The sequence below is a fragment of the Oncorhynchus tshawytscha genome, linkage group LG07 (genome assembly GCF_018296145.1).
Source record: "Oncorhynchus tshawytscha isolate Ot180627B linkage group LG07, Otsh_v2.0, whole genome shotgun sequence".
Lineage (NCBI taxonomy): Eukaryota > Metazoa > Chordata > Actinopteri > Salmoniformes > Salmonidae > Oncorhynchus > Oncorhynchus tshawytscha.
The window spans coordinates 16,544,402-16,570,964 of record NC_056435.1 but is presented as its reverse complement, the minus strand read 5'-3'; the positions used below and the strand labels follow the sequence as shown (position 1 = coordinate 16,570,964).

Genomic DNA, 26,563 nt, shown 5'->3' with positions numbered 1-26,563 from the left:
TTAAAAAAAAAAAAATTAAAGTCACTAATGCAACAACAGCAGCCTCTCCCGGTCCTAGTGTCGGCCCGGTAAGAAGTTTAAGATGCGATGGAACGGTTGACGAAAATAATAAATTACAGAAAAAGTATTTAGACTAATATTGATTCATTTTAGGGGGGGGCTAATGAATATTTTAGGATTCGCGTCGTCTCTGATTCCTACCCTTTAACTTTTTGTCTGAAAATTAAATATACATTATACTCAACTGCGTTACCCACTCCAGTCAACAGATGGCGGTCTGCGACTTTAAGGCAACGCTGCTGGTGTGACGAATAATCTAGTGGACGGAACGCTTCTTTCAACAGCAGCAACAGTTAGTCAGACACCTCGGTAGCTTGCTAGACAAAATAGCCAAACCAATAAAGCTCTTTAGACGCTTTTGTGTTTATTAGCCACTGTGTTTTAAACCCACTTCTGTTGTCTAGTTAATTATCCGATTTAATTTCATATTTACTTGGTTGTTTTTGGTCAAATAGCTGCCTGGTTAAGTTAGCACTAGCCAAGCTAGCTAACATCCCCGACCATGAGGTCACTAAGTTACTCTCCTGTTAAAGAAGTGAAAGAGGAGGAGGAAGGAGGATGTTACAATACAAAAACAAGTAGAGGGTGAGGCTGTTACAGTGAAAGAAGAAGAGAAAGACGTTTCAGTGAAAGAAGAGAAAGATGCGTTCAGAGTGAAAGAGGAGGAGGATGTTACAGTAAAAGAAGAGTGAGTATTCAGTTTGTGTAGTGGAAGAGAGGGAGATGACTGTCACATCGAAAATGGAGGAGGAAGAAGAGGAGGGAACTGAATACCTGGGCCCGGTTTCCAAAGGGCATCTTAATCCAATGGTTCTAACGGTGAACTTAGCCATAAGATGGTTTTGAGAAACCGTTCCATGATTAACACTAGTAAGTACTGGCTTAAATACAGAGGCACAAACTTTGCAGTTGTTGAACTGATGTGTGATGTTAAAGCGGAAATCTGCAATTGCTACATCCATATTGTGACTTTTAAATTATTTATTTATATCCAGTGATTCTTGAAGAATATAACACATGCCTCATGGGCTTAGTTCAACTGTTGTACCCCATCAGAACCCCAAATAAGCTTTTTTTACTGCAATGTTAAGAAACAATATAAATCAACACTGTATAGCCTCAACATGGTTAAAACTATAATGTTGATATCATGGATGGTCAGTCCTTGCATCCATAGGTCTGTCTATGAATTTGAGAGTAGTTACATTTCTCCAGCCCCATCTATCATCTTATTAGCAAAACAGTGGTGGAATTACAGCTTTATTATCATTTGAACTGCAGATTGGTTGATTGATGTGTGTCTTTTTTAAATCCTAGGATTTAAACAGAAGCAAAATGGCAGCCCAGAGACCTGAGCTGTGTTCGAATACTAACTGCACTATTTGCGACGTAAATTGAGTATATAGTATGCTTACTGGTCATTGTATGGATTTCTTATTTTATTTTTATTCCACCTTAATTTTATTCCACTGCGACCTGGACAAGATAAACCATAGCAATTTGACACATACAACAACACAGTGTTACACATGAAATAAACAAAACACACAAAACAAAAGATAACAAAAAGTCTATATACAGTGAGTGCAAATGAGGTAAGATAAGGGAGTTAAGGCAATAAATAGGCCATGGTGGTGAAGTAATTACAATATAGCAATTAAACACTGGAATGGTAGATGTGCAGAAGATGAATGTGCAAGTAGAGATACTGGGGTGCAAAGGAGCAAGATAAATAAATAAATACAGTATGGGGATGAGGTAGGTAGATAGATGGGCTATTTACAGATGGGTTATGTACAGGTGCAGTGATCTGTGAGCTGCTCTGACAGCTAGTGCTTAAAGCTAGTGAGGGAGATATGAGTCTCCAGCTTCAGAGATTTCTGTAGGTTGTTCCAGTCATTGGCAGCAGAGAACTGGAAGAAAAGACGACCAAAGGAGGAATTGGCTTTGGGGGTGACCAGTGAGATATACCTGCTGGAGCTCGTGTTACGAGTGTGTGCTGCTATGGTGCCCAGTGAGCTGAGACAAGGCGGAGCTTTACCTAGTAGAGACTTGTAGATAACCTGGAGACAGTGGGTTTGGCGACAAGTATGAAGCGAGGGTCAACTAACGAAAGCAAACAGGTCTCAGTGGTGGGTAGTGTATGGGGCTTTGGTGACAAAACGGCTGGCACTGTGATAGACTGCATCAGGTTTGCTGAGTAGAGTGTTGGAGGCAATTTTTTGATGACATCACCGAAGTCGAGGATCTGTAGGATGGTCAGTTTTACGAGAGTATGTTTGGCAGCATGAGTGAAGGATGCTTTGTTGCGATATAGGAAGCCAATTCTAGATTTAATTTTGGATTGGAGATGCTTAATGTGAGTCTGGAAGGAGAGTTTACAGTCTAACCAGACACCTAGGTATTTGTAGTTGTCCACGTATTCTAAGTCAGAGCCGTCCAGAGTAGTAATGCTGGACTGGAGAGCAGGTGCTGGCAGTGATCGGTTGAATAGCATGCATTTAGTTTTACTTGTGTTTAAGAGCAGTTGATGGGCACGGAAGGAGAGTTGTATGGCATTGAAGCTCGTCTGGAGGTTAGTTAACACAGTGTCCATAGAGGGGCCAGAAGTATACAGAATGGTGTCATCTGTGTTGAGGTGTATCAGAGAATCACCAGCAACAATAGCAACATCATTGATGTATACAGAGAAGAGAGTCGGCCCGAGGGTTGAACCCTGTGGCACCCCCATAGAGACTGCCAGAGGTCCGGACAACAGGCTCTCCGATTTGACACACTGAACTCTATTGGAAAAGTAGTTGGTGAACCAGGCGAGTTAATCATTTGAGAAACCAAGGCTGTCGAGTCTGCCAATAAGAATGTGGTGATTGACAGAGTCGAAAGCCTTGGCCAAGTCGATGAATATGGCTGCACAGTATTGTCTTTTATCGATGGCGGTTATGATATCGTTTCGGACCTTGAGCGTGGCTGAGGTGCACCCATGACCAGCTCTGAAACCAGATTGCATAGCGGAGAAGGTACGGTGGGATTCGAAATGGTTGGTAATCTGTATGTTAACTTGGCATTCGAAGACCTTAGAAAGACAGGGTAGGATAGATGTAGGTCTGTCGTAGTTTTGGTCTAGAGTGTCACCCCCTTTGAAGAGGGGGATGACCGCGGCAGCTTTCCAATCTTTGGGAATCTCAGATGATACGAAAGAGAGGTTGAACAGGCTAGTAATAGGGGTTGCAACAATTTTCGCACATCATTTTAGAAACAGAGGGTCCAGAATGTCTAGCCTGGCTGATTTGTAGGGGTCCAGATTTTGCAGCTTTTTCAGCTATCTGGATTTGGGTGAATGAGAAATGTTGGGGCTTTGGCGGGTTGCTGTGGAGGGTGCCGGGCAGTTGACCGGGGCAGGGGTAGCCAGGTGGAAAGCATGGCCAGCCGTAGAGAAACGCTTATTGAAATTCTCAATTATAGTGAATTTATCGGTGGTGATAGTCTTTCCTAGCCTCAGAGCAGTGGGCAGCTGGGAGGAGGTTCTCTTATTCTCCATGGACTTTACATTGTCCCTGAACTTTTTTGAGTTCATACTACAGGATGCAAAGGATTCTGTTTAAAAAAGCTACTTTCCCTGAAAAGTTGCATATCACGGGGACTATTCGATGCTAATGCAGAATGCCACAGGATGTTTTTGTGCTGGTCAAGGGCAGACAGGTCAGGAGTGAACCAAGGACTATATCTATTCCTAGTTCTACATTTTTTGAGAGGGGCATGCTTATTTAAGATGGTGAGGAAGGCACTTTTAAAGAATAGCCAGGCATCATCTACTGACGGGATGAGGTGAATGTCTTTCCAGGATGCCCCGGCCAGGTCGATTAGAAAGGCCTGCTCGCAGAAGTGTTTTAGGGAGTGTTTGACAGGGATGAGGTTTGGTCGCAGACCCATTAGAGATGCATGCAACGAGGCAGTGATCGCTGAGATCTTGATTGAAAAAAGCAGAGGTGTATTTGGAAAGGCGTGTTTGTTAGGATGACATCTATGAGGGTGCCCGTGTTTACGTATTTGGAGTTGTACCTGGTAGGTTCATTGATAATTTGTGTGAGATTGAGGGCATCAAGCTTGGATTGTAAGATGGCCGGGGTGTTAAGCATGTCCCATGGCTGGTGTGTTTACAGACATATTCAATCAATCCTTGTCCTAGTCTGTTGTCCCCACATGCTTCAAGATGGCCACCATTGTTCCTGTTCCCAAGAAAGCTAAGGTAACTGAGCTAAACTACTTCCGCCCCGTAGCACTCACTTCCGTCATGAAGTGCTTTGAGAGACTAGTCAAGGACCATATCATCTCCACCCTACCTGACACCCTAGGCCCACTGCAATTTTCTTACCGCCCCAATAGGTCCACAGACGACGTAACCACACTGCACACTGCCCTAACCCATCTGGACAAGAGGAATACTTATGTGAGAATGCTGTTCATCGACTACAGCTCAGCATTTAACACCATAGTACCCTCCAAACTCGTCATCAAGCTCGAGACCCTGGATCTCGACCCCGCCCTGTGCAACTGGGTACTGGACTTCCCGATGGGCCGCCCCCAGGTGGTGAGGGTAGGTAACAACATCTCCACCCCGCTGATCCTCAACACTGGGGCCCCACAAGGGTGCATTCTGAGCCCTCTCCTGTACTCCCTGTTCACCCACGACTGCGTGGCCACACACCAGAGAACACACATAGGAGATAAACCATATAGCTGTGATGAATGTGGGAAGACTTTTACTACTTCGAGCAATCTGACTCTTCACCAGAGAACACACACAGGAGAGAAATCTTTTGCTATACTCAATGTGGGAAGAGTTTTGTTCAATCTGGCGATCTGACAGTACACCAGAGAACACACACACAGGAGAGAAATCTTATAGCTGTAATCAATGTGGGAAGAGTTTTACTTAGTCAAACAGCCTGGCACAACACCAGAGAACACACACAGGAAAGAAATCTCGAGATAATCTGATAAAAGATCTTTGATCAAATATTAGAAAATACATACATGAAGGAGTTGTTTCATGATATCAATTAAATAATGTCACAATGTAGAATGTTTTAACGTTTGCCCCCTTATCAATTGATTTCAACATGATATGGATATTAGCCTCAGGGGGAAAATCCAGGCTCTGAATTGAAAGAGTACTATTTATGTGATTTAACAAAAAGTGATTCACCAAAAAATATTTGTGTTACACTGACCACGTTGGTGACCCACTTGAATCAAAATGCAACACTTCAAAATGTAGCTAGCTGTTTTCTACAAATTGTCCTCTAACCAGGGATGTACACATTATTCCCAGATTGCGTGTGGTTTTTGAGCTGTTAGTTTTAACAGGACGTGCAACCTCATCTCCCACAAATTATTTTAGCATGATATGAGTTATGACAAATAAGTGTTGCGTTCCTTTGTTTAACGACTCCTAAATTTAATGCATCACTCCAAATGTAGCTGACTGTCTTCTGCAGGTTGTCCTCTAACCAGTGAGGTAATATATATCTCCCATTTCCATGTGTTTTTTGTTGTTGTTGTGTTAGTTTCAACAGCACATACAACCTGATTTCCCCCTTAATCGATATCAGTGATTTATTGTTACTTGTCAAAAAAACACAGTTTTTGGTGCTTGTGTCCATGGTGAGGACAACTTGGTTTCTGATTGTCTCAAGGTTGGTCAGTCAAAAGGTTGGTCAGTTTTGCGTTTAGCCAGTGAGTTGCCATGGATCACAATTTATTTTGACTGCATGTTTTTTCGTATTGGAGATGAGTTTTGTTTGGGCTCGTTCCAAGTGGTAGGGAGTTTGCTATAGGACCGTTAAGGTATCCCCGTCGAGAGTGATACAAGTCATCTCACTCAAGTTCTTATGTCACCCGGCTAACAGGCCCATTGGACTGGCCTGGTTATGTATCCTGCCCTTTTATTCGGCGATTAGCCTTATGTGGTGCAGTTAGGCTTGTTTCGGGATCTTAGATAATATCAATCAGACTTAGAGTACCGCTTGCTTTACTTTCACTTTCCCTTTGTATGCTTTTACATCTAGACTCACGCAAGCTATACCCTAGTTATGATTTACAGTCTATGTCCGTCGACTAATACTACTTGAGTATTAATATAGAGGATACCTGTTACAATAAAATTATTATTCTGTCCAAACCATCATATTGTCTTTAGTTTAGAAACTAGACTTGTTCCCCTAGAACGGGAGTGTCAGAGGCGTTCTCTCCCCTAGGGTTTTGAGTCTAGTTTCTACTTTTTATTCAATGTTTGCAATTCACACAGTTGTACACGTTATTACAGTTTCTTTTTGGTCCTTAATCTATAACATCAACAATCATCAAAACACTTACTACTATTAATGCCTTATATATGTATTACAACAAGCGGTTACTTACCTTAGCGCAGGATGACCTGGTTGGTCCCGAAAGAGTGTTCTTCCACTCACAATTTCTCTAGAGGATTATCCAATCACTCAGTATCTGTTTCTCCTACTAGAAGTATGTACTATGATTTACTGATTTGTGAAGAGAACGGTTCGAGACAAAAAGCCCTTATAACACCACTGTTGCTATTTATCCACTTTGGTTAGGAGGTGGATTTATTCAGCACGAGGAGTGTGGAGGGTTGTTGTCTCAGTATGTCTCGTTCAGAAATCAGAAGTCAAGAGATACAATTGTTCTGGAATATGAAAGTCAGATATTACCTTTTAGGTTGATGATAGTTGAAGTATCACAAGCTGTCTGTCGGTGATAAGTCAAGTAGCACTATCACGCCCTTTTAAGGAAGGCACTCTCCTTATATAGTCTTTTCGGGACCAGGTCAGCTTTAGCGCTGAGTTATATTCTAACCTTGTGGCGAGCTATTTCTGTAAAGGGTCAGTTTGACATGTTACTGTAAAACATTACTAATGACAGATGCATCCTATATCCCCAACTCTTGCATCAGTTTAACCCATTGAAATTCTACTGCTGGTCTAGCTCTTCCTCGTTCCGTCGATGGCCCGCTCTCTCCCCCTTCAAATCAGTTTGATAAACATATCTCTGAAGCACATGCATACTATTCTTCATTACTGTTTTAGTCACTCAGCGTCCCTGTTTTGCTAGCTTTTTAAACTCTACGTCTTGTCTCCATGGCTCCATGGGACTACACCAAAACATTTTTTCACTTGCACTGTGTTCAGGCAGCTTACAAACGCAAGTTGTACACGGGGGTTTCCTTCCTCGAGCTCCCCTACCAGGGTAGCCAATCACTCCAGTGGTTGGTCTCATACATTCACTACACTCTTCGAAGTGGTCTGGTTGGTCATTTCCCGCACTTCCCCCCTGTATAATACATCTCTCCTGTTAATCCTGACAAGACCACTCTACCCGTTATAGGATCCCAAGGAACTAAGTCTCCATGATGGTGGAGGTTTATTTCCATAGGTATCACTTCCTCTTCCATCCATCCATTTTTCTGTATTATCACATCTATCATAGGCCAGCTTCTAGCTTGTGTTAAACATGTCCAACAACATGATTCGGTTCTATTTCCTCTAAGACTTAATATCCCATGTAGTTGTCCCTCTAACGGGCCGCCACATGTTGCACAGTAATTCATGCCCTTCCCTGGGTTGGGCCAACACAACACTTGATTTTCATACATGTCTCCTCCATACCTGTCCCATCTATTACGACTGGGGTGGTTTTCTAAAAATATTGCCATATTAGTGCTTGTAAATTCTCCCATCTTCTTCCTGTTTGGTGGGAGGAAATCAAATCAAATCAAATTTTATTTGTCACATACACATGGTTAGCAGATGTTAATGCGAGTGTAGCGAAATGCTTGTGCTTCTAGTTCCGACAATGCAGTAATAACGAACAAGTAATCTAACTAACAATTCCAAAAAAACTACTGTCTTATACACAGTGTAAGGGGATAAGGAATATGTACATAAGGATATATGAATGAGTGATGGTACAGAGCAGCATAGGCAAGATACAGTAGATGATATCGAGTACAGTATATACATATGAGATGAGTATGTAAACCAAGTGGCATAGTTAAAGTGGTTAGTGATACATGTGTTACATAAGGATGCAGTCGATGATATAGAGTACAGCATCTACGTATGCATATGAGATGAATAATGTAGGGTAAGTAACATTATATAAGGTAGCATTGTTTAAAGTGGCTAGTGATATATTTACATCATTTCCCATCAATTCCCATTATTAAAGTGGCTGGAGTAGAGTCAGTGTCATTGACAGTGTGTTGGCAGTAGCCACTCAATGTTAGTGGTGGCTGTTTAACAGTCTGATGGCCTTGAGATAGAAGCTGTTTTTCAGTCTCTCAGTCCCAGCTTTGATGCACCTGTACTGACCTCGCCTTCTGGATGATAGCGGGGTGAACAGGCAGTGGCTCGGGTGGTTGATGTCCTTGATGATCTTTATGGCCTTCCTGTAACATCGGGTGGTGTAGGTGTCGCAGTGATGCGGTGATGCGTTGTGCAGACCTCACTACCCTCTGGAGAGCCTTACGGTTGAGGGCGGTGCAGTTGCCATACCAGGCGGTGATACAGCCCGCCAGGATGCTCTCGATTGTGCATCTGTAGAAGTTTGTGAGTGCTTTTGGTGACAAGCCGAATTTCTTCAGCCTCCTGAGGTTGAAGAGGCGCTGCTGCGCCTTCCTCACGATGCTGTCTGTGTGAGTGGACCAATTCAGTTTGTCTGTGATGTGTATGCCGAGGAACTTAAAACTTGCTACCCTCTCCACTACTGTTCCATCGATGTGGATGGGGGGGGTGTTCCCTCTGCTGTTTCCTGAAGTCCACAATCATCTCCTTAGTTTTGTTGACGTTGAGTGTGAGGTTATTTTCCTGACACCACAATGGGTTAGTTTCTAGTTTTACTTCCTGTCTCCCTAGGTCCCCTTTTTGCTTTATTTCCCTTCTGTTTCTCGGGTCTTTGGGTCTTAAAACCTCTTAGAGCTACCCCCCTACTTTTAAAAATTGCCGCCTGAAGACATACCCAAATCTAACAGCCTGTAGCTCAGGCACAGAACCAAGGATATGCATATTCTTGGTACCATTTGAAAGAAAACACTCTGAAGTTTGTGTAAATGTGAATTGAATGTAGGAAAATACAATGAAAAAAAACATGTTTTTTAAATTTTCTTTTTGTATCATCTTTAAAATGAACAAGATAAAACAAACATTCAGATAGGATGATGGGGACAATTTCAGTGAAAAACATACGAGGGCAACAGTACTTGTGCAAAGTTTCAGAATGATAACTTCCAAAATGAGTGTGCTACATGACATTTATCATGAAGTCACCCAGGTGTCCCACACAAGTAGCCCAAATGTACCCAAGTGGCCAAATTGGTGAAGGTATACATTGAAACAAATAACTATATACAAAATACCAAAATGATATTCTAACACACACCCCCCAAAAAATGGAGAAAAAAATATGGGGAAAAAGAAAAAAATATATACATTTACAAAATAACATGGGTAACTACACACTTTCAATATTTGGAAGACCCTCAGTCCTCTATCAAATAAAATTTATTTATATAGCCCTTCGTACATCAGCTAATATCTCAAAGTGCTGTACAGAAACCCAGCCTAAAACCCCAAACAGCAAGCAATGCAGGTGTAGAAGCACGGTGGCTAGGAAAAACTCCCTAGAAAGGCCAAAACCGAGGAAGAAACCTAGAGAGGAACCAGGCTATGAGGGGTGGCCAGTCCTCTTCTGGCTGTGCCGGGTGGAGATTATAACAGAACATGGCCGAGATTTTCAAACGTTCATAGATGACCAGCAGGGTCAAATAATAATAATCACAGTAGTTGTAGAGGATGCAACAGGACAGCACCTCGAGTAAATATGAACAGTTTAGGGTTCCATAGCCGTAGGCAGAACAGTTGAAACTGGAACAGCAGTTTCAACGCATGGTCCTAGGGCTCAGGTCCTCCGAGAGAGAGAATTAGAGAGAGCATACTTAAATTCACACAGGACACCGGATAAGACAGAAGAAGTACTCCAGATATAACAAACTGACCCTAGCCCCCTGACACATAAACTACTGCAGCATAAATACTGGAGGCTGAGACAGGAGGGGTCAGGAGACACTGTGGCCCCATCCGATGAGACCCCCGGACAGGGCCAAGCAGGCAGGATATAACCCCACCCACTTTGCCAAAGCTCTACACAATATTGTGCTGCTGATGCCAGGTGCCATAGCAGTCTCTTTCTGCTGTAAAGCAGAGGGTCACCAAGCATGTGGTGCAGGTGATGGGGGACTTAAATTTGCAATGAACACAGCGACGCCTCCATGCTGTGCCCTTTTGGCCCTGAGGCACATCCATGCCTGCAGAAATAAATTTGGGCAGATGAACACCACTTGTGGCAGTAGCTGGATGAACCAGCTTCAGTGGGGGATGGACACCTTGGCCCTGGGGGCTGCCATTCGGAGTCAGTGTCACTGTGAAAGTAAATGTTCAGTTAGAATAGTTTCACATATGAGCCCTGTATCAACAGGTATAATAAACATATATATAGAGTACATGGAACATAAGGTTGAATATATTATGACAGACCAGCTAGATCTACAGTCTTTATTATATTACAACAGACCAGCTGTATCTACTGTCTCCATTTCACTTTGGCCATTGTTGTGGGCCTCCCCTCCCCTTAACAGCCTCAAATAGGCTATTTCATGTGGGTTGGGGTGGGGCAGCACACACACGCATCTCACGTTTCATGACATTACATGTTTATATATCGCTTCTAAAATAAAATAAAAATCACATAATATTTTATATTATTAATTTCAAACAAGGGCATTAGCATGAGAAGAACTTACCAGTCCAAAACGATGTCCTCTCCCGTTCAAAAAATATTCCTCCACTTGGGAATCGCAAAATGAATCGTCCTACAATCTCTGTCGCACTTTCCCAATCAATTTATTTTAAAATTGTGTGTATATCTTGACTTTGATTTAGCTTTCCCTGACTTAGTCGCCATAATGATTGATATATAAACAGCTGAATATGCGAAACAACGCTGTGCATAATATGTGTTGCTCCTTCCGGTATGAAACTTCAATAGCGAATTACTCTCTTTACACCGGAGCTTACTACATGGGTTGGTCTTGCAACACATTAACATGACCTATTGCCATTTACCTCAGCTCATTGGCTATCTACCCAGCTAGATTTCAAGACGATCAGTGGTTATTGGGTTAAAATAGTCAATCAACGAAACAGCGGGCAAATCATTGGTGCACAATGATGTCATTACTTGTTCTCTTCAAATCGGTTTCTTTCAGTCAATACGTCCCGCGAAATGACCCATCAGGTTTGATTGTGTTACAAACAAACCAGTTGATTGCAGTGAAACCAAACATGACTGGAAAAGTCACATTCTGTGTGGGTTATTTACCTGGAATGTGTCATCGAAAATGGAATGAGACGGAATTCACGACACAAGCGGTTCACAAAATGTTTTGTGTTAGGCTATAAAAATTGATTTTATCAAACAAAAGATCATTCATTGTGTAACAATGAGCATTGGGATTGCAAACAGACGAAGATCGTCAAAGGTAAACTATTTATTTTAATGCAGTTTGTGATTGTTACGCCTGCGCTGGTTGATTTTTTTTTTTTTTTTATTGGGCTCGATACTCAGATAATCGCATCGTATTCTTTCACAGTAAATCCTTTTTTAAATCTGACAACGCAGTTGGATTAGCAAGATTCTAGGCTTTCGATACATGTGAGACACTTGTATTTTCATGAATGTTTAATATGACTATTTATGTAGCGATCACCGTATGTTGTGGAATTTCAGCCCGCTACCGGGTTCCGTGCTCAGAGGTTAAAGCCATGGCTGAGGTAGCCAAAGAAAATGAACCCAGAGACCCCACCAAGGGGCTGTGGATCTAATTAGAAATTACAGGAGACCCACTAGATAGAGACGGTAACCTACTAATCTCTAATGAAGGATTTGAAAGGACTATTAAGTGTTTTAACAAACCCCTCAAAGGCCCAATACAAAGATATGACAAGGAAGGAGCCAAAATGGCCCTCCTAGAAATTTATTGGAATAGAATTATGGCCCTAGCCCAAGACCAGAACTCAGGAGACACTCTCTGTTACGAATCCCTTTTGGCCCGACAGTCTAGGGGGGATGGTAATGAGACCCGTAACATAACCTATGCAAATTATTATTGTGACAAAGTAAAAGGGTGAACGAAATAACCACGACAACAGAAATCTACCGTCAAACTCCAGGTTTATTTATAAACACACGGTAATGGGGGGGAAGCAGGAAAAGGGGCTGAGCTGGACCCAAGGAAAGAAACAAATATACAAAAACACCCCTAAGCTAGACTAGCCTACTTTAACAACAGCTAACTAACTAACCAAAAATACAGTGGGTGGTCCGCCCAGTTCTAACTAGTGTATTTAACAAAGTTCACCTACGGGTAGTGTATGCCCATGGGCGACTTGTCTTGGTTTCCCCCTTTTCCCACCAGCAACAAACAAACACCATAACCAAAAACAACACTCACAGGTGATGACAAAGTGCTATGAAGGTGCTCAAACAAAGGAGAGGTTAAGACACAACGCGAGAGTGAAACACAGAGACCTACAGACATGGCATTTACAGAGAGATTGAGCTCTAGAGCAAACAACTGATGGGGTTTTTAAACCAAGGGAAAGGAACTGTGATAGGGTAGGAAACAGGAGGAGGTGTGTCTTCTGATTGATGATTGATTGTTGTCTGATTGGGGAGTGATGATTTTCACCTGTGAGGGGAGAAGGAGAGAAAAGAAACACACACACAGGATACACACACACACAGGATAACTGTATCCGTAACACCCTCATTAGAAAGAGAGGACGGATAGAGGGAACGGGACAAAAGGCGGAAGTAATGGCAGTGTTAGAAGTTTTGCTACACTGTACTACATCCAACTTAGAGGCTAGAACTTATCACAGACAGTTACTACTGTTATACAGGAATGACTTCTGAGAAAAGTATATGGCAAAACAATGATTATAGAGGAGCAAGGAACAAAACTCTTCTATATGATGGCGAATGGCGTAAAATCCATGAGCTATTGGACAAAGCTGACGTTTTAGTAACCCACCAAAAAGCTCATACCAAAGGCGGTAAAATGGCGCAGGGAAACTTTAACGAGAAGGGCAACCAGGAAATGGATGAATTAGTTCAAGTACGAAGAGTTGTACTAATTCACCATGAAAAAGACAAACTTAAGGCTTTACATATAGATTGGGGACATTTAGGCCCTATAATCTTTATGAAAAGATTAAGACAAGAGGGTATTCCCTACGTTAAATGTGAAGTTACAGAACTGTGCCAGAAATGTACTACATGCCAAGAGCAAAAGTAAGTAATATTGGTACACAGGCAGGACAACCCATTAAATGTACAATACCATGGAAACAAATTGTGTTGGACACTATGGGCCCCATGAAGGTTGCTACCTCAGGCGGGCATAGATACGCGATAGTCGGTGTTTGCATGGCCACAGGTTATTCAGTTGTCCTAACATCAAAATCACCAAACACTGTGCCTGTATTACAGCTGCTTAACATGTTAACCCTTACGTTAGGACCTTTTGAATCCATTAGAACAGATAATGGATCTCAATACAAGAATAAGAAGGTGGATGAGTGGTGTGTGACCAAAGGGGTCAGGCACATATTCTCCCCTCCTTATACTCCGCAGGCCAATGGGACAGCGGAGAGGACAATTGGAAAATTGAAAATGGGATTTGGTCTTTGGAAAGCAGGAAAAGACTGGGGAGAGAAACTGGAACAAGCCTGTATTGAGCTTAACCAAACTCCCACAGACACTAGCCCTAGAGAACTAATGGGACTGCCCAGTGTAGCAATGACCATAGACATAGCTAGCCCCAGTTCTCCCCCTCTACCTTGTGTATTACAGGTGGGAGACTGGATCAGGATTAAGAACCCCCCTAGTGAGAAAAATACGGGACAGGTAATTCCTAAGAAATTTGGTAAAAAAAGGAAAGTGCTTAAAATAATTAGTGGACTAGGTCTGGGCTCCAGGTGAGGAGAACAGATCATGGGATCTGGACCGCAATCCATAACAGGCATGAGGAATTGGCTTAACAAGGAGTAAGGAGTTCCGGGACAAGCAGAGTGATCTGGAAACACACCACTCTGCAGTCTCCGGGCCCACAAAGGTACATTAACATAGTGGGATGTGATGCCGGTGGGATAGCTGTTGGAGAAGTGCAATATGACGGCCCCTCCAATAACAGTATTAGGCAAATAGCCCTGAATCCTAAGAATTTCCTGTGAAGACTGATCAACTTCACTAGAAATTATTGGAACAGGTGGAATTTAATTATAAGAGGATTAAGAAACACCAGTCTCTATTCAAAGTGTATAACTACTTTGAAATTGTATTATTTCCTTGGGAAAGTAAAGCGGACATAGTACGGGAGCGTCACTATGGGCGTAGTATGAGAAAGGAAAAGACGTTTCATAGAGTTACCTGTTTGGAAGGTGTCACGGTGCTGACTTTTGCCCGTCACCTGCAGCAAAAGCCTCTATCCCGTCCTCTGGTTAGGCAGAGTACTTTAGGATTTTAGTCACTTCGGTGTAACAAGGGCCTTGCCGTGCGGCCTTACCAACCCTTTAGATATTGATTCCCTTTTATCGACCCTTGGCTACTACGAGGCTTACTTATTTCTGGGCTTTTTCAATCTTGCCAAACTGCAATTGTCACTGACACACCAAAGATGGAACTTGTTGCTCCCAAGAGTTCTCTACACCTCGTGCTGTTGAGGGGTGAAGTTCTCTCTTTCACAACCTTGTTCTCTTATTCTTTTTAAGTGGTGTGAGCTTCCAGTGTACAACACAATTTTTAAGATATACCAGTCAATAGTTTGCTCGTGCCTTGATGTCAAAGTAGTCAATACAAACAGAGTATAGTAAAAGTAATTTACCTTGTCTGATGATTATCTATGATGTCTAAATCATATGGATTGAGGATCATGCCGAGGCACTGATCTCTCCTCCTTTTAAACCTCTTTTAGACACTCAGTTAGGGGGAAGATGTTCGGGAGTGCAATCTATCTTAACACAGTGTGCCATTACATTATGTCCTTGCCACTTTTCTTTGCCACGTGAATAAATGATGCCCATAAATGTGTCTCTGGATCTGGACCGGCCACTGAGGTAGGGGTCTGATCTTTTTTGGCTTTTGCCACAAAGGTGACATGACTAAGGCCCCAGAATTGGGGGATGGTAGGAAACGGTGGCAGGTAAAAATGGGATGGCAATTGTATATTGCTCAAGATGCCCTATCCAAGATGGATTGTGTCTGGTCCTGCCATATGATGGTAGACAGAGTCACATCCCCCGGAGAGGGTAAGGGTGAGCAAAAAGGAGATGTAACTCAGTTAGGAGGGTTTAGGGAGAAAATCAGAAATCTCTTTAGAATAACCCCCTCTGGCCCGCAGGGAAATAAACCAGGCCTTGGAGAGGGCACAAGTAGACAACAGAGCACAGGACAGAGCAGGTCACCAATATGGAAAACAGCCACTCTGATAAAAAGAAAGAAAGAATAAATATATGTTCTAACCCCCAGCCTCCCCTGTTTCCACAGGACACACGAGACTGGGGAAATATAGGACCAAGCACCGAGAATGTAAAATTGGCTGGTGCTGGTGGGTAAGTGCCCTTTCCTCTATAGCCTTAGTACCATTAGCTATATTTTTAGGACTGTTACTAAATGTATGACACTTACAAGATTAACAAGCAGATAGACAAGGCTTAGAGGTGTTTCAACAAGAATGTGAATCCTCCCTAACGGTATTTAGAGCTTTTTCAAAAACATAAGGGGGAACCAATAAGCTGTGACACAGGTCAAAGCAATACTATATGCCCTGTGTTCCCAACGGAAAAATTGAGACAAGGTTTAACTACACCCATTGGAATAACGCTGAGGCAAATATAACAGAACCGGTTGCTATTTTGTGGAAATTAGAAAAAAATGGGACCCTGTATGGATGGGCAGTAAACCTTACCAGAGGGCCCCAATTAGTAAATCAGACATGTAGGGATGGCCAATACACCAACTTCTATAAAGGGGAAAAGTGGAAAGGTATGCTAAGTGGTAACCTAACTGAGATAAAATTTATATTTGATCAAGACACCTTGGCCAGTACATGGGAGGATATAGTGTGCCACAACCCAAGTGATGTTGATAGAAACACCACGACCTGGCCACGGAACACTAGAGCCCTAAATTTGACCCGACAAGGAAATAGCTCAACCACGGTCACAGCGTCAACTCAGACACCCACAACCTTCCGAAGTAAACGTTTGTCTGAGAATATGACCCGGCCGAGAGAACAGGATGTGCTGTGTCTAAAAAAATTGCAGAGCAAAGCTTAAAGTACGTAGAAGCACTTCAAAGGATAAAGCATCTAAATTAACAAATAGTACTATACTTACACACAGGAAATTTGTCTGCATGGGTTAGAAGGATATTTGGAAATTATACCCATGGTATATTGTTACCCTACCAAAGAAATAGGACATATATGTCTCAGGACCCCAGGATAGGTTCCATAGACTAGAATATGGGGAACAGGGGAAACAAGTACCCCATGCCAAAGATGAAAATGGCAAGTCTTTGTATTACACAGCCAGAGGTTGGACCTGTTACACAATACATAACAGAAGAACTACTCCTATGACTGCACCAAGGGATACACCCTGGACAGTCATAGACCTTAGAAGCTTAGGGACAAACCTGACTCAAGAGAATGGAATGTACCAAGCTAGTTTGCGCCTGGCCCAAAGAATGTGTGGGTCCAAACCAGAATGGAACTGGTGGCAAGAACTAAATAATGCCTTCCATCGCAAAAAGCCCAAAACAGTTAATGATTATAACACCATCTGGCCAAAACCGCCCAATGATAAAACAGAAGCATGAGCTAGGTATCATTGCTTAAGTGCGCATGGGTATTTAAAGGAGAAAGTACCCTTTATGCATAAGTGGTCTGGAGGTCATTATCCCTCCCTGGGAATCTAGGAGCAGCTCCTACTTTCGCGGTGCATAGCAAATATCAATATCAAGATTCCGGAGTTAGAGAAAGAAATGCTTGTCCTAGGAGGCAATATGCAGACCATGTGTCTAGGCCAGGCATTAGGCCCGAAGATTAACTAACTCCTGTACATCACTTTGGATATAGCCTGAGCCCAATTGGTTACAGGGGAAATGTGCTTTTCTGGTTCCATGGCCTTATGCTACAAAAGTGGACTACTAGTCAGGACACCATGCAATGTGGGGAACTGGAACTGAACGAGACAGTGACCACCAACATGACCCTGGTAAGTATAAATCATGCAGGGGTAAGAATCTCAAAATCCTATGATCCCAAAGCAATGGGATGGGGAAAAAGACCCTTAGACCCTACTCCTTTGTCACAGGGGTATGTACAGTTGGCCTGTTATGGTGGCCTAAAGTACCATTACAATCCAGGGGACATAGGGGGAACTAGAGACCAACTACCCAGGACAGCATATCAATTACTCCCCTGGGCAAGATACATGCTAAAACCAGGAGCCAGAACCTGGGTGGGAGAAGTATTTAAAGACTGGGCAATACACTTAATGTGGCCAGCCGATAAGCCCCAATGGAATGAAAGTTGGGAAGGAAATAGCACCTGGTTGATGAATAGAACATCAGATTGGGACTGCAGTAGAATACCAAGTAACTCATCCAGCCAAAAACGTTGAGTTGACTGCAAGGGTGCAAAAATTACCATTTGAGGCTAGTCAAAATAACTACTGTAACCTCTTGGAAGAGAAGGGAGTTGGGGACAATACCTACTGGTATTTAGGTGGAAACCTCAAGTCGGACCAAACTAGTGGAAACTGGTATAGAACAGGATGGGGAAGTTTTACCACAGGTCTAGAGACCACGTGGAATGAAGTAGTAGTTAACCCAGTTACAGAATAAATAGGAAAAGTAACTAAGTGGTGAGATACAGTTAAAGCCACATTTTGGATGGGTCTATGGATAACCATAGCCATCCTAATATTTCTGGCCCTGATGTTAGCAATAGGATGGGCCAAGAAAATGGGACTGCCAGTAGATAAAGTACTGAATCAATTCTGGAAAGGAATAGACTGGGCAGTCCTTAAAATATTAAAGTGCATCTTATGGGTAATGAGAACCATAATAAAAAATAATGTGGAAATTGTTAAAAGGCTTAGTGATCTGGAGTATGGTGTATGAACGGGTCCATAGACATCCGCCTGTGCCATCACCCACAGATAACCCTGTCAGTCAGGAAACTAAAAAGGTGCGACAGAAGCAGAGGTTGCTACGAAACCGAGATGAACATGCGGTATAAATAGAACGACTACAAACAAGTAAAGTGTCTGTCTTAAAGTAAGAGACTGTGAAAAAGAGGGAGTAGAAGGGGGATATAAATAAAGACCCTTGGTTGATTGGGGGCTCGTCCGGGATGAATGGCACCTGCTGGAGGCCTCTGCTAACACTCCAGGGCAGAACAAGGGAAGAAGCAAGAGACTCCCCCAGAGGGAGAGGCTCAGGATCCAAAGGGAAGCAGAGAGAAAGGCTAGGGATCATGAGAAGGACCAACACAGAGGAAGGAAAGAGAGGGGTGATGAAGTTCTGTGCAAAAGAGTGGAAGAAGCAGTTTATTGGCTGAGGAGCTAAGTAAAGTATGTTTTAATCTACAGAAAGGCTTTAAATCAGTCTCATCAATCATTTTTATATATGTTGCATGTAGTATGGGATCCATTATCTACAGTAATTTACCATCCCTAGGAACTGCAACATATTTCTTTTCATAATTTAATGCTTATAAAATCACTATTTTTCTACCTTCATCTTTTTTCTTGCCCTGTTGGCTTAAAATTTGTCCTAAATACTTGACATGAGTCTTCATGCATGGCTCTCACCATTACACTAGTGTCTCCTAGAGTCGTTGGAGTCCCATCCTGTAGCAGGGCCATTGCAGTGGGGTACCAGGGCTGTGCATAGCAGGCCACTTTGCCACTACACATTTACATCCTCTGGCCCCTCTTCTTTTTCTGGGATGACTTTTATTAGAACCAAGTTTCGTAGTACTACGAGTTCTACCTGCCTTCCCCCTATTTCTGCTTGGATTCCTGCTTTACTCTACCAAGTCTGCCTCTCTTGGGGAGCGAATCCTAGCAGTTTTTTAAGGTCTGCTTGCCATTTTAAGGATAAATTCCGACCATTTTCTGCTAGGCACGACTACTGCATTTCCTACTTGAGGAAATCCACTCTGCCTCAGATTTTCTGTCTGCGCTGATGTTGCTGAAAATAATTTACTCCTGTTGCCATATCTTTACCTTGAGGTTTTGTATAATATTTCCTATTTAGTTCAACTCTATAGTACTTTTCTTATCCTCTTATCCTCAGGGATTTTCTTGGTAGGTTCTCTATCTGTATATATATGATATTATCGAGCCCCACGTTGGGCGCCAAGTGTCGCGGTAGGGGATTTTGCTATAGGACCGTTAAGGTACCCCCGTCGAGAGTGATACAAGTCGTCTCACTCAAGTTCTTATGTCACCCGGCTAACAGGCCTGCCGGACTGGCCTGGTTATGTATCCTGCCCTTTTATTCGGAGATTAGACTTATGTGGTGCAGTTAGGCTTGTTTCGGGATCTTAGATAATATCAATCAGACTTAGAGTACCGCTTGCTTTACTTTCACTTTCCCTTTGTATGCTCTTATATCTAGACTCACGCAAGCTTTACCTTGGTTACGATTTACAGTCTATGTCCTTCGACTAATACTACTTGAGTATTAATATAGAGGATACATGTTACAATAAAATGATTATTCTGTCCAAACCATCATATTGTCTTCAGTGTAGAAACTAGACTTGTTCCCCTAGAACGGGAGTGTCAGAGGCGTTCTCTCCCCTAGGGTTTTGGGTCTAGTTTCTACTTTTTATTCAATGTTTGCAATTCACACAGTTGTACACATTATTACAGTTTCTTCTTTGTCCTTAATCTATAACATCAAACATCATCAAAGCACTTACTACTATTAATGCCTTATATATGTATTACAACAAGCGGTTAATTACCTTAGCGTAGGATGACCTGGTTGGTCCCCAAAGAGTGTGTTCTTCCACTCACAATTGCTCTAGAGGCTTATCCAATCACTCAGTATCTGCTTCTCCTACTAGAAGTTATACTCTGACTATATTTAACCAGTTATGCTATGGATATGAACTACTTAAGGAGATCTTTTGATGCTCTTTTATGTTCAGTGATGCCAAAGACAAAATCTGGTAGTCGAGAAGTATAATGTTCTAGAGTATGAAAGTCAGACATATATCTGTTTCTCCTACTAGAAGTTGTACTATGATTTACTGATGAGTGAAGAGAACGGTTCGAGATCAAGCCCCTTTGTAACACCACTGATGCTATTTATCTACTCCGGTTAGGAAGTGGATGTATTCAGCATAATGAGTATTTGTCTCAGTATGTCTCGTTCAGAAATCAGAAGTCAAGAGATACAATTGTTCTAGAGTATAAAAGTCAGATATTACCTTTTAGGTTGATGATAGTTGAAGTATCACAAGCTGTCTGTCGGTGATAAGTCAAGTAGCACTATCACGCCCTTTTAAGGAAGGCACTCTCCTTATATACTCTTTTCGGGACCAGGTCAGCTTTAGCGCTGAGTCAAATTCTAACCTTGTGGCGAGCTATTTCTGTAAAGGGTCAGTTTGACATGTTACTGTAAAACATTACTAATGACAGATGCATCCTATATCCCCAACTCTTGCATCAGTTTAACCCATTCAACTTCTACTGCTAGTCTAGCTCTTCCTCATTCCGTCGATGGCCCGCACTCTCTCCCTTCTGGGGGCAGTACCCGAATGCAAGGAATCTCCTCGGGCCAGCTATCCGGCCCCCACTCAAGAGGCGGAGCCGGTGTGTGCTGATCCAGCGAAGGAGGTGTCCTCAGAGCCCCTTTTTGTGCTACCGCATCAAGGGATACAATTTAAGGTAACTCGGAACAAGCTGAAATCTTGTCTGCACTCGCCGCCATCTTCAGCACCCCCCTACCACAGTCAATAGTGGACTAGGAATCCCCTCCAGTTTAGTACAATGGAATTGCAGTTTTGAAGTTGTGATTTTGCGTGCAAATCCATTGTTAGAGTTTTGTTGTTGGCCAGCTTGTTGATGGTATTCACATCTTACAGTGTAGCTTTATCAATTCCTACATTAAAAAACAGCATTTAAGGTCAGAACACCAGTAGAATGCCGTTTTAAAACCACGCATCAGTTCAAAAACTATTTAAGACAGGAATTACTGGTGATTAGCTGGTGTTAATCAGATCTTCTGTCTCCTCCTCCTTCAATATGACAGTTCTCTCTCCTTCATTCACTCCAAAAAAAGTATAATAGTTTTCTTCCTCTTTCATCACTAACAGCCTTACCCTCTACTTCTTCGTTTACTGTGACATCCTCCTCTTCATTCTCCTCTTTCACGACAACGTTCAGCCAAATACCTTCTTTCTCCTTCCAGCAGACCTCCTCTTTTGTAGCAGGAGGGCAATAGCTTGGTGAGCTCATGGTCGGGGATGTTAGCCTGCTAACCTAGCTAGTTAGCGACTAGCCTAGTGATAGGTGTTGGATTCTGTGTTTTACATTATAGCCATTACCATATATATGATTAAATATTATCTGATGTTGGTTGTGTGAGGTATCTGCATTTGTGCACTGGAGCATCATTATGAGATTAAACAACTGCTTGCTACTTGCCTGTTTGTGTGTGACAAGAACTGAGTAACATGGTGTGACCTGCATGTTGCAAAACTGTAGATAACAGCCCAGCAGATGCTTCGTCCTTGTGTTTGTATGTAACAATATTGAGCACATGGTGTGACTTGCTGTATCTTACAAAGTTGTGATAGGGAGGGGTGGTCATCACGAGGTTTAACTGAGATGGAAAAATACTGAACAACACAATAGCAGGAACTGAGCAACTGTTATAACTAGGGGGTGATACCAGAACAGTAGGAATCTATACATCGACGGAGGGAGGTCTCCAAGAAGCGCCAAGAGGCAGGGATCCGCCTGAGCGCCTGCGATAGGCTGGGCAAGTTTAAACCACGCCCAGTCTCTACTGTGATAGGCCAACCCGTCTGTTGGCCTATGTCCATCACAGTATAAGAACACTGTTTACATACATCTTGTCAGTTCTCTGTTCTACCCTGCGTGGTATTACAGAGAGCCCGTATATACGAAAGTTGCATTTGTCATTTATTACTTAGCTAATAAAAATACATAGTATAAAATCGGTGACTGATACCAGATTCGAATTTACGCAACTCTAACATAGGCTAATTTATCAATCCAGCTACCGTTACCTGACTGAACGGAAATATGACATTAAATGGGGAAAGTAGTTAAAAGACAGAATTATGTTTCAAATACAGAGGCAAATATACACCGAAGCAGTCTGAATACCTTGAATGTTTTGGCTAGGAAGCTACCGAGGTGGCTGACTAGATGTTGTTGAAGAAGAGTTCCGTCCACTAGATTATACGTCATGCTGGCAGCATCGCCTAAAGACGCACATCGAAGTCTGTTGACTGGAGTGGTTAACACAGATAAATGTTTATTTTATATCCAGATAAAAAGTGTATTTTTACATTTCTTTCATTAAATAATAATATAATATTCAGACAACTGCAGATTTGTAATAAGTATGAATTTAAAACCTGTTCCGGGTTGTTTCTTTATTGCTTTGTTATTCAGTGTTCAGGTTTCATTAAATAAGATGAACACTTACCACACTGCGCTTTGGTCCTCACCTTCTTCCCACGACAACCGTTACAATATGTATCTTACATTAAAGGGCCAATGCAGCCGTTTTTAATCTCAACATCAAATCCTTTCTGGGTAACGATGAAGTAGCTTCCTGGTTTTGTTTTCAAAGATGTCTACTGTCTGGGTGTTTACTCCCCCTCACGGGTTACTATAGCAACACACATCACCCCCACGGGTTACTATAGCAACACACATCACCCCCCACAGGTTACTATAGCAACACACATCCTACCCACTGGTTACTATAGCAACACACATCACCCCCACGGGTTATTATAGCAACACACATCCTGTGTCATTTATATCTTGTTTGTCAATTCTGAGTGACATTAAAATAGTGAATTTGCTAATCCATTGTTAAGGTTTTGTTGGTGACCCGCTCTTTGGTGGTGTATATTACAGTGTAGTTATCAATTCCTACATTAAATAATAACATATTCAAGCATAAACATTCAGTAGAATGCTGCTTTAAAAACACACATCAGTTCAACAATAGTTTGTGCACCTGTTTTTAAGACAGTACTTACTGGTTTTAATCAGATCACCTGTCTCCTCCTCCTGTTCTTGTTCTTCCTTCTCCTTCATTGTAACAGTTATCTCTCCCTCCTTCACTCCAAAAACTGCATCATCCCCTTTCTCTTCCTCCTCTTCTTTTACTGTAACATCCTCTTCCTCTTTCACTCTGAACGCATCTTCCTCTTCTTTCACTGTAACGTCTTTCTATTCTTCTTTCACTGTAACAACCTCACCCTCTACTTCTTGTTTTACTGTGACATCCTCTTCTTCCTTCTCCTCTTTCATGACAACGTTCAACCACAGACCTTCTTTCTCCGTCCAGCAGACCTCTTCTTTAGCAGGAGGAGAGTAGCTTAGTGAACTCATGGTCAGTGATGTTAGCCAGCTAACCTAGCAAGTTAGCAACTAGCCTAGTGATAGGCTAATTAATAAAGTCAGATACCGTTACCTGACTAAACGGAAATATGACATTAAACAGGGAAACTAGTTAAAAGACATAATTATGTTTCAAATACAGAGGCAAATATACACCGAAGCGGTCTGAACAGCTTGAATGATTCTGCTAGGAAGCTACCAAGGTGACTGAAGACTAGTGTGGTTAATGCAGATACATTTTCAGTTTATTTCCAGGCAAAAAGTGCATTTTTACTTTTCTTACAATAAATAATAATATAATAGTCAGACAACTGCAGATTTGTAATAAGTATGAATTTAAAACCTACTTCCACATTCTACCAACCCAACAGATGTTTCTACTACAGGGAATATTGACCAATGAGGTGGGCCTTTTCACATTCTACCAACCCAACAGATGTCTCTACTATGAAGCAACGCTTTCAGGTTAATTAAAGTTGAATTCCCAAATAGCCTATACAGGTTTGGTCATTATCAGGTATTGGAGCGTTGAAAGATGATGCACAACAACGGTTTCTTCCAGGAAACAACGACTCCAATAGCCACCGCGGTCGAAATAACTGTACGTCACCATCGAAACGACTACCGCTACAATCGACCTGTTTGCAATACATGGGTATTGGGATCTGACCTCATTGATCTGTCAGTAAGCTATGTTCACATGGGATCTTACCTCATTGATCTGTCAGTAAGCTATGTCTATATGGGTATTTGGGATCTGACCTCATTGATCTGTCAGTAAGCTATGTCTACATGGGATCTTACCTCATTGATCTACCAGTAAGCTATGTTTACATGGGTATTGGGATCTGACCTCATTGATCTGTCAGTGAGCTATGTCTACATGGGTATTGGGATCTCAGCTATAGTATAATCCAGCAAAGCAGTCCTACCAGCTAGCAGCGTAACGAACCTTGTCTGATAGCCAATCAACCGTCAACTGTGGCCCATGGGCCACATAAATAATTACAGTCCAGCACATTGTCTAGGAAGGCACTGTTCCCAGGTCGTCATTGTAAATAAGAATTTGTTCTTAACTGACTTGTCAATTTAAATAAAGGAAGAAAAAAGGGAATATGTTCCATCAGCCATTGGTATAATTGAACTACAATGACCATAATGCATTGCGTGCCTACTTGTCTTGTCTATTTATTTTACACCTGCTTTGTAAAAGAGACAGAAGAATGCACGATGGTCAATGCTATCTGGGATCCTTGGGACATCCCTACCCTAAACCCTAACCTTAACCCCTACCTTAACCATTTTAAATGTCAACTTCAATGGGCTAGGGACGTCCCAAGGATGTATCTCTACCTGAAAATACATTATCTAAGTGATTGATAGTTGGTATTCTGCAGTCATAAAGCCTTATTTACTTTAACAAACTACTAAAATAGGTATTTTTGTAAGAGCATAGAAAGCAGCTTTACACTTTATTGACTGACTGATACATTCATCCTTCCATCCCTCCTCAGCCTTCCTCTCCTCTGAAGACCCACTGAGGGTGGAGCTCAGTCAGAGAGCTGTTGAGGGACTGGTTAGGAAGAACACTTCTACAGCCAGAGAGGTGAGAAGTCACACATGGCTTAGATGGTAAATATTTATGTCCCCTTAGCGGTTCATCACATAAGCAAAAGGGAATATGTTCTATCATCTATGTTTATTTAAAATAGTGCAAATTGTCCACTGATATTGGTGTAATTTCTCACCCCTTTTGGCTGTATGAAAGTTAATTTTCTTTCAGTCACACACATTTGTTATTTGATATTATGAAGGTAATTTGTGTAAAATGTACTTTTCCCCATCTCTTTATATTGCTGTTGCATATTCGGTGGCCTGACTGCATCCAGACAATGTCAAAAGCCCATCCTGGTAGATCTGAACCTAATGCAGCTTGGAGTGATCGGATGACAGACATCACATTTAGGTGCCAGGTGTAACTGAGGCCATAGATGCTCCATATCCATTAGTGTGTGTTTTATATATTACTAAATGTGTTTCTGTGTTGCAGGGGCAGTCAAAAGCAGAGCTGTGGGAGACCACCTCAATCCCCTGGTAGAGCCGGAGGTGGTGTTTACCACTCCACCACACCTGCAGCAGGCTTGAAACGTGGGATTGATACTGATTTTCATACTAAGAGGGACCAAGAGTCTGTTGATTGGTCAGTCATTGGGTTCATTTGTTGAAATCAAATCCAGCTTTATTTATACAGCACATTTCAGACATGGATGCAACACAATGGCTTCACAGGAAAAAACAAGTAAAGTAATGAAAAGAAACAGAAATATTTAGTACACAACAAACAGAAGACTAACAACTGAATGGGCACCCCAAGGAAATGCCATGGATTAAAATATTAATTGGATGCAATATCCAACCCAAAATACAAGCTTGTTGTTTTTTTAGGAGGGGCTCTGAAAGACTATGGGAGTGTCCACTGAATCTTGACAAGTAACAACAACTGGGACCGAAAAGACACCCACTAAATCTGTCCATGAAGAGGCAAACAAAAGAAAAACCCACAACAAACTTAGACAGGACGCAACCAAAAAGGTGGTTAAAATAATTTATTACAATCAATACCATTCATACTATTACAAAATCATAATTCTCATTCATTCTTAATTAATTATATTTAC

General features: G+C 42.0%; 1 long non-coding RNA gene across 1 annotated transcript; it reads left to right on the top strand.

Annotated features, from left to right (window-relative positions):
* The first annotated feature begins 706 nt into the window (after positions 1 to 706).
* LOC121846777 lies at positions 707 to 26,563 on the top strand. The gene is made up of 5 exons (XR_006083703.1): positions 707 to 930; positions 15,739 to 15,803; positions 25,400 to 25,491; positions 25,775 to 25,851; positions 25,936 to 26,563. It is a non-coding gene; the product is annotated as an uncharacterized LOC121846777 (long non-coding RNA).